Raw genomic sequence first — 6000 nt, 5'->3', positions numbered from 1 at the left:
GTCATTTCCTTGAAACGTGTGTGTGTGCATACAGGTATGTGTGTGTGGTGCACAATGGAATAGGAGGAGGAAGACCGGGGTGCAACTCTTGTTCTGACACATACTATCTGGGTGATCCTGGCTAAGTAACAATTTCCAGGACCCTAGGTAATTCCGTAAGATGGTTCAGAGCTCCCTTGGTAGGTGACATTTCCTTATTTTGGACTTTAATATGTCAAAGAAATTACAGTTCCTATTGTTTTGTTGTTTTCCTTTCATTTTCAAAATGCACCAAAATGACATTATTAGGTCAGAGCGCAGTCCCAGTGAGTATGACTGTGGCAGATCAGACCAATAGGAGCTCGGAGGGTCCTGCCGCAGGTTGGACACCAACAGTCCTTATGAACATGTCAGTAGCTTCCCTAATATTGAGCATCTTGGGTTTCTTCTGGATGATTCAGTTCTGCTTTGCTCATAGAGCCCAGCACCTTTTCTGAGGAGGGCTCCCCATGCTAGGCAGTCCTGTGCCATTGTCTCCCATGTCCTACAATTGATTATGAAGTTCTTAAGAGAGACTTTGAGAGATTCCTTGCATCGCTTTTTCTGACCACTTGGTGAGCTCTTGCTCTCTGAGAATTTTCCATTCATTCATTCATTTGTTTGTCCATTTATTTGTTTATTTGTTTATCTATCCATTTATTTATGTCTGTCTGTCTATCTATCTATCTATCTATCTATTTATTTTGGCAGGTAGACATTTGGTGTTCAAACAATGTGGCCAGCTCAATAGAGCTGTGCTCTCTGCAGCAGAGTTGGAAGGCTTTGCAATTTATTTTGAGAAAGAACCTCTGGTATCTTCTCCTTCCAGGTGATCTTCAGAATCTTCCTAAGACAATTCAAATGGAAGTGATTGGGCTCAGTGGTTAGAGTACCAGCCCTGAAGGTAAAGGATCCGAGTTCAAAAGCAGACTCAGATACTTGCTCACTGTGTGACTTTGGGCAAGTCTTTTAACACTGATTGCCTCAAAATAAGAGAAGAAGGGAAGAACATCCCTCCCACATCTGGTCACCTGTCCATGAACCTGGCCAGAAATAATTAAGGAGCTCACCCGAGATGATAGATGAAGGAGCTTCCATAGTTCCTATACAAACACATATGCTTTTTTGTTTACCTTTCACATTTAAATTGCATTTCATTTTTTCCTATTTTATTCTTTCTTTTACTGCAAATGGTATTCTCCATCTTAAAAAAAAAAAGTCAAACAAAAGCAGTAAAAACATAGGCAGGATTTGGAAGAATATGTTGCATTCAAAACTTCTTATTCACCAAGAGTAAAAGGCTGCCCTCACCTATTGCTGATTTAAGTCAAGATTACCATTCCACTCATTACATTTTCAATGTCTTTCATTGTTGCCCTCTTTTAAATTATTCTGGACATTGGATGATTTTTTTTTAATTCTCTTTATTTGACTCTACATTGTTTCTATAAACTCCTTTCTGGTCTCCATGAACATTTTGTATTTGCCATTTTTAGACTGAAACACTAGAATTCATCTAGTCTAATCTCTCCCTTTTACCCAGGAGAAAACTGTTGTTTAGAAAGATTCTGACTGACCTTCCACAGCAAGAGTTTGAGGCAGGATTGAATGGCAAGCCTTCATGACTCCAGATCCAGGGTTCTGCTGACTGTACCACTGCAATGTCCTATTAAAGTGCAATCAATATGCCATCATATTCATCTATCACAATTTGATCAGCCATTGTCTAATTCCCGGACATGAAATCTCATTCTAGTCCCTTGCTACTGCAAAAAACCCCAGCTATAAATAAGTCTATATATATAGGGGATTTCTCTCTGTCCTTAACTTCCTTAGGTTATATGTCTAGTAGTGATATTTTGGGGCCAAAAGTAATACACAATTTAATAAATTTCCTGGTATAGTGTCAAAATATCTCATAAACTGACAGGAATAGGCCATAGTCCCAATGAGTGCTTTTAAAATTTTCTCATTTTTCTAGTTCTAAAACTGAGGTAAATAAGCAGCAACGTAAAGTTTCTGTAATTGTTAAGCATATATAATAAACACATGTATTATATATGATGTGTAGCATGAATATACATCCATGTATGCATAAATATATTGGGAATACATGGCCATATGTGTGTGTGCACTTGTATATTACATATATATGTGTGTATATATGTATATATTTGTGTGTATGTGCATGCTATAAATCCTATATAGAGTTAAAAAATGACATGGATGGAATAAAGAACAACATACATATGCACAAATAACAGCCCTTTCTATGAAAGGAAAGCCTTTCTGTGATATTGGCCAAACTATGTAGTTCTTAAGGCCTCCATTTCTTCACCTATAAAGTGAATCAATATATTAGATGACTTCCATGTTCCCTCTAAATCTATGATTTTGCATTGCCCGAATCATCTTGAATTTTGATTTTAGCTGACCAGAGTCAGCTCCAGAAGCTTGAGATTACCAGAAGCCCATGCAGCTTTGCACAATTGGAAACATGATGAACTTGGAGTCGAGAAGACTGGGGTCAAGTCTCATTTCTTATGTTCACTAGTCTAGTCATGGGACTCTGGGCAAGTCATCCTTCTGAATCTCTGCTTCTTTATCTTTGTAAAATATTAATCATAATCATAATAACATTACCTATATATCACAGGACAGTGGGAAGCAATATTTTTTGTAAATGTAAGGAATGACATAAGTGTGATGTTACTATTATCATTGCCTTTATCCATGTAATTACTAGGTTGGAATTGTTTAATGACAAAAATTGCTTATTGGCGTGACTAATGATGCGTTGTAAGTAGCTTCCTGTTTATAGATGGAGATTTTCATTTTCAATAATCATAGGTAACTACTCCAGAAAATTAGGTAAGACTATGGTGCCATCTATTGCTATATATCGATTCCTAAAAATTGAAGGATTAGAAAAAGAAAAACAAACAAACTAAAAAAAAAAAAAACATTTTAGAGAACACTCTCTCATGTTTGATTATTTCCCCATCCCATCTCCATCCTATATTATATGGATATAGAAGCTGGTGTGTCTCCCTTTACATTTTTCCATTTTTGTCTGGGAAACAAAGTCTTGCCCTCATGAGCCTGTGAGAATGGAAATTCCTTTTGGGGGGAAACCATTCGTAAACAGTAGAAATTCAGTACTCAAGAGCCCTTGTCTTTTGTTCAGTTCAATCTATAAATGAACAAGAATTTGAGCTTTACCATTCCTGAAAATTTTTTACAGCATTGATTTGAAGCCTTCAATGATGCAGGATTTGCTACTCCTCAAGTATTCCATCAGCTTCAATATAATACCCTTAGCTTTAAACTTGGGTGAAGAATAGGAAAAAAACTCTTAAGCCCTGTTTCATCTTTCCACTCTCCAGCAATCCAATTTATTTTTAAATAATACTATCATTTGCCTTTTATTTTTATTTATTTAATTAATATTTTATCCCCAGTTACATGTACAACATTTTTTGTCATTTATTTTTAAAAACTTTGATTTAAAAATTCCCTCCCTTTCTCATTCCCCATCTTCACCACCCATTGAAAAGACACATTATGAAAAACATTTCCTTAAAAATCATGTTGTGAAAGAAAACATCGATGGCTTTCCTTTAAAAAAAAAAGACCTCAAGAAAAATAAAGTTTAAAAAAACACACAAAAAGAATGCATCAATTTGTATTCAGACACAATCGGTTCTTTCTCTGGGTATGGATAGCAATTTTCATCATACATCCTTCAGAGTTGTCTTGGATCATTGTATTAGAGAAAAGCAAAATCATTCATAGATGATCATCAACACTATTGCTGCTACTTAGTATACAGTACATGTCACTTTGTGTGAGCTCATGGAAATCTTTTCAGCTTTTTCTGAAAGCATCCTAATCCTATTCATCATTTCTTACAGCACAATAGTATACCATCATAATCACATACCACAATTTATTCAGCCATTTCACAGTTGATGGGCATTCCCTCAGTTTCCAATTCTTTGCCTGAGAAAGAATTGCTATAAATACTTTTGTGCATAGAGGTCCTTTTTCTTTTATAAATCTCTTTTGGGATACATGCTTAGTACTAGGTATTGTTAGGTCAACAGATATTCATGATTTAAAGCCCTTTGGGGAAAATTCTAAATTGTTCTATAGAATAGTTGAATCAGTTAATGATTCCACCAACAATGAATTAATGTCTCAATTTCCCCATGTTCCTTCAAATATTTGGGATTTTCCTTTTCTATCCTATTAGCCACTCTAAGAGGTATGATGCAGTACCTAAGAATTGTTTTAATTTAGATTTCTCAATCAATAGTGAGTTGGAGTGGTTGTTTTTATCTGAAAACCATTCGTACATTTTGAAAATTTATAAATTTGGGAATGGCTCTTATTTTTCTATAAATTTGAATAAGCTCCCTACATATTGAGAAATGAGACTTTTGTCAGAGAATCTTGCTTCAAAATTATTTTCTCAATTACTATTGCTGTATATTTTCCCCCATTTATTTTTTCTCTCTCCCCTTTGATCCTGTTCCTCCTCAAAAATTGCTTCTGATTACTGCCTCAACTAATATGCACTTCATTCTATCATCCACCCCTATTCTTCTATCCCCTTCTACTTTTTGAAAAGTTAAGATAGGTATCTCTACTTGTACTATGTGCATGCTATTTCTTCTTTGAGCAAGTTCTGATGAGCCACCTCTCTCCACAATTGTAAAATCTTTGAAATCTTTTTTACCTCTTTTATGGAAGATAATTTACATCACTCCATCTCTCTCTTTCCCTTTCTTCTAGTGCAATCCTCTCTCAATGCTTAATTTTATATTCAACATATTCAATTCACACTTCTGACCTCTATCTATATATACACTCCTTCTAATTCTCATAATAATGTGGAAGTTCTTATGAGTTCCAAGTATTAGACTCCTATGTAGAGTGCAAACAGATTAACCTTATTAAGTAACTTGTGATTTCCCTTTTCTGATTCCCCCTTTTTATATTCTTCCTGAATCCTCTATTTGAAGTCAAATTGTATATTAAGTTCTGGTATTTTCGTTATGAATGTATGAAAGCTCTCTATTTCAGTGAATGTTTATTCCCCTGAAAGATTATACTCAATTTTGCTGGGTTGGTGATTCTTACTTGTAATCCCAGCTCTTTTGTTCTCCTATATATCCTATTCCAAAAATTCTGATCCTTTAATATAAAACTGCTAAATCTTATGTCAACTCGACCGTGGTTCCATCATATTTGAATAGTTTCTTTCTGGCTGTTTACAATATCTCCTCCTTACTGGGGAATTTGACTAATATTCCTGGGAGTTTTCATCTTGGGATTTTCAGAAGGTAATCAATGGATTCTTTCAATTTCTATTTTACCTCTGGTTCTAGAATATTAGGACACTTTTCCTTGATTTCTTGAAAGTTGATGATTAGGCTCTTTTTGTTCTACTTTCACATAGTCCTATAATTTTAAATGATTTCTCCTGGTTGTATTTTTCCAGGTCATTTGTTTTTTCAATGAGAAATTTAACATTGCTTTCTTTTCCCTTGATTTCTCATAGAGCAATGAGCTTCCATTTCCTCAATTCTAATTTTTAAAGAATCATTTTCTAATTTGGCCAATTTTATTTTTTAAAGGCATTGTCATTGGCTTTTTGTACTTTCTTTTGCATTACTCTCATTTCTCTACCCAATTTTTTTTCTACATCTTTTACTTTATTTTAAAATCCTTTTTGAGCTCTTCCACACCCTAAGACCAATTTATGGTTTTCTTATAGGCTTAGGATATATGAGATTTGAATTTCTTTAGAAAAGTCTCTCTTCCTTCTCATCAAAATATCTTTCTTTAGAGAATTTCATTCCCAAGAATATTCTACTCTTTCCAAAGCTGACTTTCTCTGTAATAATTAACTTCTCTGAGTGTGTTTTGATCTTCCTTGTTCCCATAGTAACTTCCTATGGTGGGAATCTTTTTGTT

The 6000-nt window shown here is 34.6% G+C and overlaps 1 pseudogene; it reads left to right on the top strand.

Moving 5' to 3' along the window:
- The first annotated feature begins 275 nt into the window (after positions 1-275).
- The window catches only part of LOC100916845, a 28024-nt pseudogene continuing 22299 nt past the window's right edge, over positions 276-6000 (top strand).

The sequence above is a fragment of the Sarcophilus harrisii genome, chromosome 6 (genome assembly GCF_902635505.1).
Source record: "Sarcophilus harrisii chromosome 6, mSarHar1.11, whole genome shotgun sequence".
Taxonomy (NCBI): domain Eukaryota; kingdom Metazoa; phylum Chordata; class Mammalia; order Dasyuromorphia; family Dasyuridae; genus Sarcophilus; species Sarcophilus harrisii.
Note: the sequence above shows the minus strand (reverse complement) of the source record. Positions and strands in the feature narration are given on the sequence as shown.